Source organism: Equus caballus, chromosome 24 (genome assembly GCF_041296265.1).
Source record: "Equus caballus isolate H_3958 breed thoroughbred chromosome 24, TB-T2T, whole genome shotgun sequence".
Taxonomy (NCBI): Eukaryota; Metazoa; Chordata; class Mammalia; order Perissodactyla; family Equidae; genus Equus; species Equus caballus.
In genome coordinates, this window is record NC_091707.1 from 54868243 (window position 1) to 54882406 (window position 14164).

A 14164-nucleotide genomic window follows, 5' to 3' on the forward strand; every position below is an offset into this window, starting at 1 on the left:
TCCAAAGGTGGGGTTACGTTTTAGACATGACTCCCTTCTGCCCTAGACTCCATGAAAGACTGCAGGTGATAGGACAGAGTTTTGTCCTCCGGGATATTTGGCATTCGCTTGATTGACTCATTACAGCTTTGTGTCTTAGCATAAAATTATAATCCCCCACCTTAAACAGCTTCCAAATTGCTGTTTCACCAATTTTCTTATTTGCTTTTTTCAATCCTGCTATAAAAACCTGTTGGGTAGATCAGGAAGGTGTTCTCTCCTGTTTGGGGATGAGGAAGCCCCACCTCTGAAAGTTGTGGCAGTAGCTCAGCATCGCATGGCTGGGTGAGGAAGGCCTGGAACTGGAACCAACCGGGACGGTTTCGTCCGGTGTTTTTTCCAGGACGCTACACAGGCTCTCTAGAAGCATTTTGTAGTGAGTTATTAAAATTGGCATCACAGTGAGTAGAACTGGTCTGATGCTCCTGGTCAGCAGAAGAGGGCTTTGGTGAGGGAGCATGGCTCTCCCTCGGGGTGGAGTCTTGGCCGCGCTGTTGGAATCACCTCCTCTAGGCCCCAGAGTCTCACAGGGCCAGGGAAACACCCGGTTTTTTTATGCTTGGCTTTGTTCCTGCTCCTGTGCAGCCAGTTTCCTATCATTTTAATAATTTTCCTTTAGCGTTAACGGATTTGTGGAGCACAGCATACTTTCCATTTCAGAGGCGGGTTAACTTCCAAAGTCATTTTGAGTTGTAAATTACACTGTGAAAGCTCGGGCAGTTTACTCTATCCTGTCAACTACTGACTGCAGGAACTGGTGCCGAAAGAAAATGGGGAGGAGACAAAGCAGCTGTTTTCAAGGTCTTTGTAAATTGTGGAATCTTGGAAGTTTCCATCTGGAAAGGGCATTAGAGACCGTCTGCAGTAGGACATTGAGGTTAATGGTGCTTCAGGCATCTCACTCTCCTCTTCAACCAAATTAATTCTCTTTTATCTTTTTTAAGTATTCCTCTAGATTTCTTTGAGGAAAAAAAGTTGTATTGTTTGTGATGATTTTGAAGTCTGAAAACTACCTAGCTCTGAGGTACACAGATGAGGATATTAAGGCCCAGAGTCGGGGCAGGACTTGTCTTTGGTGAATTAATGGCTCAAACAAACCCAGAGGCGGGTTTTCTGTGCTTCCCTTGACCGGGGCAAGGCTCTGGCCTCTCACAGGACTGCGGGAGCAGCGGCAGTGGAGCTGCGAGTACCATGCTATAAAAACTAAACTTTTTGGTTTTCTTCATACTGACATAATGGGGATATAATATCTAGATTCCTAAGTCACATGGTGCCTCTGGTGAGGATACAAAGGGTCTTCGTATCGGGAATACCTATCTTAGCCCCAGCTCTGGCCATCCATCAATCAAGAAATGTTTTCTGAGCCTTTAGCTCTGCACCGGGAGCTGGAGTTCTCTTGAGCGCATGGCAGTGTACGGCGTGCTCTCACTGCATTATTTCATTTAATTCTTACAACAATCCTGGAAGTGGCAAGTATTGCTTCCATTGTTCCCTTTTCATAGAGGAAGAAACCAAGGCAGAGAAGGAGTGAGTACTTGACGGGAAACGTACCTTGCCCCCTGACTGCAGCTTTGTCATTTGGCCCTTACACACCAAATTAGAGCTGATCTCTGCCTGGAGACGTGGAGACTCTCAGAAATGGAGAGACCACGAGGCACAAGTGCCACACGGTATAGACAATAAGCAGCGTAGACAGGAAAAGCAACAAGACTTGAGAAGTTGAGGCCATCAGGAAAGACTTCCAGGAGGAAGTGGGATCTGGTAAATTCTGAAGGATGGGGTGATTTTAAAAATGGACTGACCAAGTGTCTCAGCGTCACACAGGGCCTGCTCTAGGTGCCAGGGATACAGAGGTGAACGTGACAGGCAGTCTTGTCCTGGAACTGTGCTGCGAGCAGGGTGAGGAGGGAGAATACAGTCAAGAAATCATAAATAAGAGGTGAGAAAAAGACAGGCTAAAGCAATGCAATAGAGAGTGACTGGGCCACTGCCTTAGCTAATGCTCATAGTGGGGACATTGACTTTGAGACCTCAGTGGTGACAGGGGGCAGCTATGCAAAAATCCGAAGATGAAAACATGAGATGGGGAGCACGCAGGGAGGGACTGCAAGTGTAAAGGCCCCGAGATGGGAACAGTTCAGTGGGCTCAAGGGTCAGAAAGAGAACAGGGATCCCGGCTGAAGCTACATGAATAAGGGGAGGGTGAAGGGAGACAAGAGCAGAGAATTAGACAGGCCTTCCCACACGGAGCCTGCGAGCCTGGTGAGGACTGTAGATTTTATTCTTTGTGTCATGGGAAGCCTTTGGAGGGATTCAAGCAAAGAGAAAGACATCTGATAGAGGATAAGAAAAATTACTCTGGCCACTGGGCGGCTAAGGTCTGTAGCATGATGAGAATGGAGGCAGGAGGACCTCCGGGAGGCTGTTGCAGTCGTCCAGTAAGGGGTGGTGGTGGTTTGGACTAGTGATAGCGCAGTGGGTGTAGGTGGGAGGAGTAGCTGGTTTCCAGATGTGCTTTGAAGGTCTAGCCTCCACGACTTCCTGATGGATGCGATGTGACTCTGAAGGAAAGGAATGAATCAAACCTGTGTCAGGTGAACAGTGATTTCCTTTACCACAATGGAGAAGGCTTGCTAGAAGCATCTGGAGTGCTAGCTGGGGATTGGTAGGGTTTTTTGAGCCTGTGCAGAACAGGTTCCCAGTGATTGTAGAACAAGGCTGAACTAAGCAGGCAGCAGCTGATATCAGAGTGCAGCAAGAAAAGCCACATGAAGGAGTGGTATGTCTGAGCCTTTCTGCTGGAGCCAGCCAATGTCAGTCCCTTCCTATGTCTCCGTCTTGTCCTTATCGTGCTTGGTGGTGGTTTTGCTTTGTTTCTAAAGCACTTATCACCTTCTAATGTATTACATAATTTTTTTATTTATTGTTTTTATTCTTTGTCATCTGTCTCCCCCTCTCTGGAATGTCAGTTCCAAGAAGGGAGGGACTTTTGTCTCTTTACTCATCGATGTATCCTCAGTGCCTACAACATTGCTTGGCAATACACATTTATTAAATTGTTGGATTTGCTTAACTCCTTCTGGTTTATAACACTGGAGATGCCTGGGCTACCAAAGTTCCTGCTCAGTGGAGCTTCCTGCCGTGGCATGTTAGAGAAGAGGCCAGAAAAGCAGACATTCCGCCTGCTCTCAGGTAGTGAAGGCTCCGAGGCCCTCTGCACAGTCGATTGATGGCTGCCTGGGCACAGTAATTCCTGCTTATTCCACTGTCCTGCAGATGCTGAATATGTAAAGACAGAAGTCTCCCATAGCCTAGGTCCACCCCACAGTCCCTCCAGCCCCCACCCTTGCCCCTGCGACGGGTTTGCAAGACAGTCTCTAAGAGCAGCTGGTATTTCCTTTGACATATTCTTGTCCTCACAGACGAGTCAGAGAATCCTGGAAGCTTAGAACCGAACAAGCCCTCAGAGAGCATGTTGTCTTCCTACTCTTCCCCTGGCCCGTGTAGCCAGATCATTTGGAGAGCTTCCTGAAATTTCTCTATCTTCGTCTATTACAAAGGATCCAATGTGCCTCCAGTTGGGAAACATTACCGTAATGATTCTAGGTTATTCTCACGAGAGCATGTTGTGTTCCTCAAGTGTCCTGGGGCAGAAAATGCTTGGGAACTGTCCAGTGGCTTCACTGTGGTAACTGAATCCAAAAGGAGAAAAATAACAACAGCTGCGCTGTTTTGGAGTGTTACATGCTCAGCGTTATGCTAATTATATTATATGCTGTCTTTTGTCTTCGTCCTCTGAAGTGTTGCATTGTCCTTCCCATCTTACAGATAAGAAAACAAGGCAGCAAAGTTAGGTTACTCGTTCTAGGTCACACTGGTATCACTTCGCAGAGTTGGGATTTGAAGCCAGATCTCTTGTGTTTTCAAAAGCTAAGCTTAGCTGTGGCCTCTTGAAGGAACTTGCCCAAAATCGCAGAGTCAAGGTTAGAATCAAGGCCTCCTAATCTCTGTTATCCTTTGCAGTCTCTGATTTACACTGTTAATACTGGGAGAAACAGTCCTTTGTCCTCCTGTAGTACCTCATGCTTGTCGCTGTCAAGCTTCTATCCTTCACTGTCTCCCCTCCAGCCTAGAGCACTTTGAGGACAAGACGCGGTGTCACTCATTTCTGTCTGTCCCTGTGCCTAGTAAACGGTGTGCACGTACTCGGATGTGTATTGAGTTGAGCCGAATTGCCACATATGCAGATGATTTAATTGGGGTGTTAGCTGGGGCTCACCCAGGTCTCATTCTCAGGCTGTTGATTTACCCTCGGAGATGAGCATATGGCCCCAATCCTTTGCCCAGCGGATCTCTACTGCTGTCCCGAGGCTGTGTGGGGACCCCTTCCACTGCCACAAGTGATCAGAGTCGCAGACTCAGGGGACACAACATGTATCAGAATGTAAATGTTTTTAAGGTTAGAGGAGCCTGAATGTCCATATGGCCTATCAGATGGCTCCCTAAGAAAAGGGCCACACTGGTGGCCTTGAAAGCAGGTGTGGGAAGTGGGGTGAGACAGGTTCAATCTAAGAAAATCAGACTCTCTCAACAGTTGGTTGGAGTGTTTTTTCCAGTTTCTACTGGACTGCACAGAGAAGTGGGGACCAGCTGTCCAGGCATCTGGGGGGTGGCACTAGAGTGGCGTAAAGGCAAACGTCTTGATTACACGTGTCAGACGTCTGGTCCTCCCAGCAATGTGGACAGAAGAGAGGATGTCTGGGTTTAATGAGTTTAGGCTTCATTTCTTTAATTCCAACCCTCACAAAATGGGGCTCAAAAGTCACCATTTGAGTTTCTGCATGTTAATATATGCAGCTCTAATTTACTGTTTTCATTACTGTAATGTAGCAGTTCTCAAAATGTGGTCAGGAGATCTACCCTTTTAGGGGTCATAAGTCACAACTATATTTATAATAATGCTGAGACATTATTTGCCTTTTTCACTCTTGTCTCACAAGTGCACGGTGGAATTTTCCAGAGGCTACCTGACGTGTGTTGACATTGTCACTGTGACAAGAAATGATATGTGCCCTTTGTGTATTCTTGTGTTTTAAAAAATTCCCAGTTTTAATTTCAAACATGGTAAATATGGATAGACTTAATCTACATAAACAGAAGCTTTTTGACATCCTCAGTAATTTTTATGGGTATAAAGGGGTCCTGAGACGACGAAAGTTTTTAGGACCACTTCTCTAAAACATTGTTATATGACTGCACTTCAAAAAGCGTGCACAGAACTGGTAAGTGCCCTGTTCAAGATGATGACTCCCACTGATAGAGAGAGGGTCCTGGGACTGGAAGAGGATGCAGGGGCTTCTCTTGAACTAAACAGCTTTGTGAGGTAACTTCACATTTCCTAGACTGAGTAGTGGGATCACGGGAACTGACTTCTTATAGGCATGGAATATTTCATAATAAACATTCTAAGTTTAGAAGACAACATTAAACCTGTTTCAAGCCTGTTCCTATTAAGAAAAAGTATATGTCACCCTGTGGATGATTTACTGATTTACTAATTGCCAAGGGTTGAAATGCCTCTTGTTAGGCAGCCAACATCATGTGCTGCCTGATGCGGTGAGATAGAATGAGTACCCACGGTCACCAAGGAGTGCTCCTGCTCCTTTCTCTGAATTTAATCACTAGGAAACAATCCAGAACAGGGTCAGCCTGCAAGACAGCCTGAAGCCTTCACACAAAAAAATCAGTATCAGTGAAAAACGAAAAAGTGGCCTCACATTCTAGCTTAAAAGAGAATAAGCAGACAGCCCAACCAGATACAGTGCCTGAGTGGATCCTGAATCCATAAAAACCAAAAAAATTGGAGGAGAATTGGGTAGCTTAATACGGGCTCTGTATTAGATTTATTAGTAAATTATTAATTTTCCTAGATGTAATAATGGTATTTAAGTTATATGTTAAAATGTCCTTATTTTAAATAAATGTGTGCTAAAAACCTTAGGACTGAAGTATCACAATATCTGCAATTTACTTTCAAATGGTTCAGAAAAAAATGACATCGAAAGAGAAAATTCATGTGGTAAAAACGCTTTACTGAGCAGAAAGCCCTGTCTTGCAGCAGAAAGTGAGATCTGTACTCTAGTCCCAGCCCTTCCTCATGCTGGCCCTGGGACGTTGGGAAACTTACTTCCTTCTCTAGGCCTGTTTCCTCCATCTAAAAAAAGTGCTCCTGAATGTTTCTCAGCTCTGACAAGGCTGTGATTCTCAGTCTCTCTGTTTCTCAGTCGCTGAATTGGGACATGGTGACAACATCTGTGGTGTGGGTTTCCTCATTCCCCTTGAATACATGTTGAGAGGTGACGGGAGGCCCAGGGTGATGGCTGAAGAGGCTGCGCTCTCCCCTGTGACTTCGCTTTGCCTGAAGTGGTCCACTGCCTCCTGGGCAGGATGACGTATGCCCTTCTCTTGCACCGGTGGCACTTTGTTCACACCTGGAGGCGGCACTCACAGCATTGTGGGCTGTTTGCTTGTGCATGTGTGCCTTCCACTTGAGGACAGAGACCGCATCTTTTCTTCAACAGAGAGTTGCGTTTCTTTTAAGTACTAGGCACGAGAATATATTTGGTACATAGTCTGTCCTCAGTAAATGGGATGTTTTCTCGGTTTATTTTTTAAATGAATGCAGAAAGAGAGATAGAGAAAGCAGAGGTAGCCAGATCTCAGGTGAGTCATGCTTCCCCCCACAAAGAATCCTCAGAGGCTGAGATCCCTGGCAAAGAACTAGGCAAACTCAAAAGCAAGCGTTTGTTCAGAGATATTTACTGAGCAATCACTAGATCCCAGTTACTGGGCTACAGAGATGAATAATATTTTTAACAAACCCACCCCAGAAAAACCTGCCTCATGAGAGGAGAGAGAGAAAATAAACAGACCTTCAGTACAGCGATGAGTATGAGAAATGGTAGGAAGAAAAGTTAAGCTGAGTCTTTCCTGTGGGGGTAGGGAATCACTCTGGCAGGAGGTGACACACGAGGAGTGTACGAGGGCAAAGCAGGACTTGAGACCTGTGGGGGATGATGCCCCACAGTGAGGCCTCCCCTCCAGTGGATGAGCCTCAGCACTGGGGTGCTCCACACAGACAGGGCTGACAGCCTGTGTCCTACCTGGACGCCCAAGGCGATGCTCCAGGCCCCGTTGAGGAACCTGCGACCTTGGTTTTCTCCTTAGAGGTTAAAAGACTAAGAGTAATAACAGCTCTGCATGTGGACACAGAAGATGCTTCATACTGATTCCACCTTAATCCTCACCTCATGCAGATTTGCTCTTATTTGAACCAGCATTTTCCTTATTCAAGATAGTATCTTCAGTGCTAGTCCTGTTTAGTAAACTGCACTCCTGTTTATTTCCTCAGTCTTATTCGAGCTCCAACAAACTTTTTTTTTTTCGGTGAGGAAGATTGGCCCTGAGCTAACATCTGTGCCAATCTTCCTCTGTTTTGTATGTGGGATGCCACCACAGCATGGCTTGAAGAGCAGTGTGAGGTCCACATCCAGTATCCAGGCCACTGAAGCAGAGCACACAAACTTAGCTACTATGCCACTGCGCCGGCCCCTCCAACAGACTTTAAAAGCTAATCAAGAAAGATCATTACCCTCATTTTACACAGCATACACTGCCTTCCCTGAGGTCCCGTGGTTAGCAAATGACAGAGCCAGGCCTGGGCATTGCTCAGACTCTGATCTAGTGCTCCCTTTACTTTCCCACACTGTCTCCATGAGTGACAGCATTAATTAGATGTTCATGAGCTGTGTTTCTGGTATATCTCTGGTCCCTGACAGGCACCAGCCAATCAGACTTTCTCTCTGGCCCTGTCCACCTTGAGAAAGAAAGTGGTCAGAAAAGGGACAGTCCAGAGACGAACCAAGCTAGCACTGTCACAAGAGCCAATGGAAAAGTGTCAGAAAGGGGACTAAGAGGACAAGCACGAGGGCAAGCCTGTCAGCTCTGGTGGCCAGAAAGTCACTGCTGACCTCAGAGAGATCAGCTGGAGCAGAGTGGTAAGAGGGCCTGGGACCTGGGGAGATGGCGTGGTGGCCTCAGGGAGAGAGGAGTGGAGCGTGTTTGTGAGTGGAGGGCAGAGTTCAATAGGTGAGTTGAGAACACTGAAGGAGTGAGACCCAGAAGCCGCAAGGAGAGGCCTCTAGAGAAAGGAGGAAGAGGACAGGGTCCCAGCCAGTGGTGTCTCTTACTCCCTGGGTGACTCCAAACAAGTTGCTTAATATAAAGGGATAAGTGTAATCACTGCCTCCTAACGACTGTTTTGAGCATCACGTGAAATCACACAGTGTTTGGCCTACAGAAGGCCTACTGCACTAGCAGGAGGTGCGCTTCCGAGAGACTGGAACTTGGCAAAGGCGAGGCCCTGTGTCCTTGTCCCCACTGCTCCTTTCCTTGGTGTCCAGGAGGTAAACACGAGCTCACTCTGTCCTGGAGCACCTGGACAGGTTTTCACAGCCCTTGCTTCTCAGTGTCGGCTGCTCTGCTCCCAGCTGAGAGGCAGCCTTCCAGATGATTCTCAGCCCACTTTTCAAGTTCACTTTATTGCTTGTATGTTGAAAGTAAACAAGTCAGGACTTTACAAACTGCCTCAGAGACTGGCTCTGTTTCTGCTTGGTTTGGGAACATTTATTTATAGCCACTTCTCTCTGGCCTCCTACTGTTCCCTCACTTACTTATTAATTCCCTCGCCAGCTATTGAGCCCACGCCTGCTGAGGTGGAGGTAACATGCTGCACCGAGGAGGTTAGGCAAGGGATCTTGATGGCTCAGCCCTGGGCCTGTCCTCAGGAGGCTCATGGTCTCAGGAGGAAGATAACCTCTAAATAACTATCACGAAAGCCCGAAAGTGATCAAAGGCACACAGGGCCTCAGAGTGGGGCGGGGGGCAGAGGCAGACATAAGAGGCACATAGAATGCACTGGATACTGGGCACCTTCATATATCTTGTTTCAGTTAATCGCCATAGGAAAATACTTAAGTTTTATTAGCTCTGTTTTACAGACGAGAATTATTCCTCAGAACCCCCCGTACCATCGGGTACCCATTTTGTAGCTGTCTTATCTGTTTTTCCTGTAGACTTTAATCTCCTTAAGGGCAGAGCATGTCACTTTCATTCCCAGAGCCTAGCAGAGTCCCTTCCTCTTAGTAGCTATTAAGTGAATGGGAATGAGTGGATAGATGTTTTCTGAAGGCGGTGACTTGACCTGAGCTTGAGAAAAGATAAGATGCAAACCTATAGGTGTCGGAATGAGAAAGCATCTTAGGCAGAGGAAGCATCTTTCTTCTTTAATTCCTTGAGTAATACCAGAAAGTCATTTTAATTAGCCCAAATATCAGAAGGATGCTTTTGCTCTCAGACCTGGCTTTACCACCAGTCTGCTGGTTGGGCTGTGCAGACAGACTGCCCTTTTCCTTACTGATTTCCGCCAGGCAGGGTGTGGACAGCATCAGTTCCTGGAGAGCAAACAGGGAGGTTTCCTGGGCCAGCAAAGAATCTGCCCTATTGTCTTGGACCTCCAAGGATTAACAGGTGGGAAGGGAACTGTGGCCCAGACCTTTGATCAGCTGAAGGGAAGGAAGCCTGTCTTGAGGAAATAGTCCTTGCCGTGGTGGCACTCACACCCAGCAGAGGGACCTAAAGTGGACAATTGTTGCAGTACCCTGTGGTGGGAGCAGTTATGGTGCTAAGGCACGGATATGCTAACAAGGCTCAGAGGACCATCTCACTCAACCTGGGGCTTCAAGGAGGGCTTTCTGAAGGAGGAACACATGAGCCAGCCCTGCGTGGTTAAGATTTGGCACTCTCACCGCTGCAGCCTGGGTTCATTTCCTGGTCGTGGAATCTCACCACCCGTCTGTCAGGTAGTTGTCATACTGTGGTGGCAGCTCACATAGAGAACTATACTAACAGCTAGGATACACAACTATGCGCTGAAGCTTAAGGAAAATATTTTTAATAATAATAATAAATAAAGACTGAACGTATATCTGAAGTCTTCAGGATAAATAGGAGTTACTGGTAAGCTGGGCTGGAAAAAGCATCCCAGGCAAAGCTGGAGCAGAGGGGCCATGGAGAAGAGGGCGTGTGGGGGGTCCTGAGTGTCTCCACCAGGCTAAGCCCAGGGTTGGTGGGTCAGCTGTGAACAGGTAAGTGAGGACCAGCATGTGAAGGGCCACAGGTGCCTGCGAAGGAGCTGGCATTGTGTCCTGTAATAATAGTGAATCGCATTCTTCAGCACTGTTGGGTGCCGGGTATGGCTCCAGGTGCTGACACACCTTAAGTCTTAGAGTTCTCACTACAACTCCGTGAAGAAGGTAACGAAAGAAACAGATGAGGACACTGAGGAAAAGAGAAGCTCAGTATTTGTCTGAGGTCACGTGGCTGGTAAGTGGCAGAACTCCCAGCGGGAGAAAGGTGCAGTCAGATTTGCATTTTATAAAGGTCTTTCTGGTGCTGATGGTGAAAGGTGAGTTGTGGGGGCATGAGACTTGAACCTGGAGGCAGGCAGAATAGCCAGGAGCCTGCAGTGGTGGTCTAGATGACAAATGACACAGCAACAAGGAGAGAGAGAAAGGAACAGATCTGAAAGAAGTTTAAGAAGTACAAGAGATGACAGCCATAGACGGTGAGGCGAAAAGAGGTGTCTGGAACGACTTTCCAATGTCAGACCTGGAGACGGGTTAGGGTCCTGCCGTTCCCCGCAGCAGGCAAAAAGAGTTGTCTGGAACGACTTTCCAATGTCAGACCTGGAGACAGGGTAGGGTCCTGCCGTTCCCTGCAGCAGGGAAACTTTCTGTTTCCAGCACGTTGAGTTTGGAGGTCTCTGAGGTATGTCCAGGTGGAAACGTCTGGTAGTGAGAAATACAGCTCCGTAGGTTAGAAGAAAGTTCAAGATCAGAGGTTCAGCATGATAGGATTTGTCAACATGTTGGTGATCGTGTCAACCCCAGCCACAGGTGAAAGAGCCCATGGAGAGATTTGAAAGTCAGTGTTTCTCGAATTTACTTCGTGCACCCTTTGCATCAGAATCAGCAAGAATATGTGTTAAAATCAGAGACCCAAGCCCCACCTGAGACACACTGAATGAGAATCTCCTAAAGAGGGATTTGAGAATCTCTATTTTAATAGACACCTCTCCTGATTCGTCCGATGCGCACAGTTTTGAGAACCATGGGCATGGAGTGAAAAGAAAAGGAACTCTAAGTAGTTCACGTTGGGGAACATCAAGATTTAAGGTGGCTTTAAAGTCTGTTTTGGAGCAAGACCCATTGAAGACACAGTGAAAGCCTACTTTGGAAAAAGCTTGCACTCTCACTTCTGTAAATCGTGTCAGGGGATTCTTAGGCTCTTTAAACCTTTCCATGGACCCCAGTGGAAGAACCCCTGATGTAGGCGGTGAGCACAGCAAAACCTATGAAGGAGGCTGTGAAGGACTCACCAGAGAGAAATGGAGAACCAGGAGAATCAGACTGGGGTCAATCAGGAGAGATTTTCAGAATGAGCGTGTCGTCAGCAGTGTTGAGTTCAGGAAGAGAGATCAAGTGATCTGAGAACTGAAAAGCACCCTCTGGAGTTGGAGAGGGCCGAGTCGATAACCTTGTCTGGAGTGTTCGAGTGTGTATTAGGAACTGAGCCGGGCTCCGCTGGGACTCGGGGAGGGAGTGAGTGGTGAGGAAAGGGAGAAACAAGCAGATAGGAGCTGGAGGGAAGAGAAAAGAGCTGGAGGTGGCAGCTCGTATCAGCTGACATCAGCCAAACTCCCATTCAGTGGGTGTTGATTAGGTGCTTACCCCTGGGATGGTAACTGTGGGGAGAGAGGCGCTCCCAGTCAGGTTACTACTCACCCTGGTCTGCCTGGGACTATCCTGGTTTTAGTGCTGAATGTCCTACCTCCCAGGAAACCCCTCAGTCCCAGGCAACCTGGGTTCCTGGTCCTGCTGGGAGACAGGATCTGACAGTGTGGTGAGTTGTTCTGTCTGAAGGGGGTGACGAAGTCAGGGCATTGGGCTGAGCAGGACCATTGTGCCAGTGCTGCAGGAGAGAGGGAGGCACTGATCCTCATCTTTCCAGTAAGAGATTCAAGCAACAGAGCATGTGGCTCCTAGGCCAACCCCCAGAGGGGCTGAGGAGGCAGCCCGCGTTTCCCAGGCTGGCCCTGGAGCCGAGGTGCCTTCGCAGGCCGCAGCCCCACTCTGCACAGTAGGCCGCCCTCCGAGCTGTGCTTTCCTGGCTCTGCGATCCCAGGCTGTCGTGAGACAGGAGGCTGACAGTAATCTGTAACGGAGGCTTTTATTTGGCAGCTACTCTCTCCCAGAATAAGTGGAGTAGGATTGTAAGTGGAATATTCCCATGGGTGCACAATCATAAATGACTATTCCCAGTTAGTCATTAATTCCACACACATTTATTGGTGTCTACAGCATTCAAGGAACTGGGTTTACCAAGGGAAAAACAACAGAGACCCCGCCTTCAAGGAGCGCACAGCCTCGTGGGGCAGACAGATGCTAATGCAGATGTTGAGAGCAGGACAAACTGATGAGTGCTGTGCCAAGAGGCAGAAATGAGCAAGGTGCTGCAGGAGCCGGTCTCCTGTCTTACAGGTCTAGGTGCTTTACTTTTCTCAAGCTCAACCCTGGACTCAGTTTTCCAGGAAGCATCTTGTAGTTAGCCCTGTTCCTCTCTCTTCCTTTTCTGGCTTTACATCCTTCTGCCCTTTGTGAATTTACACTGCATCCTTCAAGTTGTTGTAGTAAAGGCCTGGAAGATACGTGTAGGGTGGGAAGCAATTCCACGTTGTGCACAGGGAAGAGCATGGCTGGATGGAGTGTCTGTGTTAGCCTTCAAGAAGTTCAGAAACCTCATTCCCGGGCATGCAGGGAATGGTGAAGCCAGAGTCCGACAGCTGGTGAGGCGGAGTCTGTGCTCGTCCAGAGGCTTCAACAGAGGGAGAGACTGCGGCTGCCTTCACTGTGTGGTGTGCCGCAGGTTTCTTCCCTGTGTGTTAGTTCTCTCTCCAAATGCATGAGTGGTTTCTTATGTCAGGTCCAGGGAGATCCTGATTAGGTTTCACAGGTATATGCAGAAAGTTTGGGGTGTGTTTTGCTTTTTTTCTTTTTAAGTAAGAGATTTCAACAGATACTCAGTAGTGGTCTCTGATGTATCGTCTAAAGGACTGAACTGCGACCAGTGGCAAGGCCTAGACTCGGCCTTGGTCGGGACTGGGCTCTTGGGCAGAGCTGTGAGTACTCAGCGCTGTCTGAGGGACCACCAAGGTTGGACTAGCTTTGTACAGACGAGGAAACTGACCCAGAGTCACACAGTCTTTGTTCTCTAAGCTCCTGACAAAGGGCAGTCCAAAGCTTTGTTAGCTTATGTCTCATGTGCCACTGGGAGGGAAATTACAGGCTTGAATTTTTTACACTGCCCACAAATACCTGTACAAAAGCCCAAATTGACAGTGGAATTGGACTGCTTGTTCTAAAAGAGGCTTCTTCTGCGAGAGAAGCTCTGGCTGTACCTACTGCTCAGAGCAGCTTGTTAGGTCCTCGGGGGAAAACGTCCATCATCCTGGTAGTTCAACACCGTGTAGAAAAAACCAAACAGTGTATTTTGACAGATTTTCCCCAGTAATCAACTGGTTGTTTTGATCATATGAAGGCAGCCTGTCAGAGATGAGCCCTCGTAAGGCTCCGCCTCAGCTTTCCTCTCCAGCTGCGTGTGGCTTGGTGTTCCTTGGAGCCAGAGGACAGTGGGGAGCTCTGAGGCCGTGTCTACACAAGCACAAATTCTATGGGGCCTGTGGCCCATACAGGGGGAGTAGGGAGTCTTTTTTCATTTAGTAAAGGAAATTTTGTGTGTACATGTTCAAAGAAATAGTTCACTCATTCAATAAATTGTATTTTTAAAAAGAAAATATTTGTCTATCAAATTCACTTTCCTCAAACGATAACTGATTTAGACAAACAGCGTTTATGATGCCTGTGGATATGTGTGTAGTACAGAGTTTGCATATTCATCCAGGAAGATGTTGAGAAGACAGTTGAATGAACGGAGCTCAGAGGCAATG

At 47.6% G+C, this 14164-nt stretch overlaps 1 protein-coding gene across 13 annotated transcripts in view; it reads left to right on the forward strand.

The window, feature by feature from the left end:
- Positions 1-14164, forward strand: part of EVL (Enah/Vasp-like) — a 160325-nt gene that overhangs the window by 78882 nt on the left and 67279 nt on the right. The gene's annotated exons all lie outside the window — the stretch shown is intronic.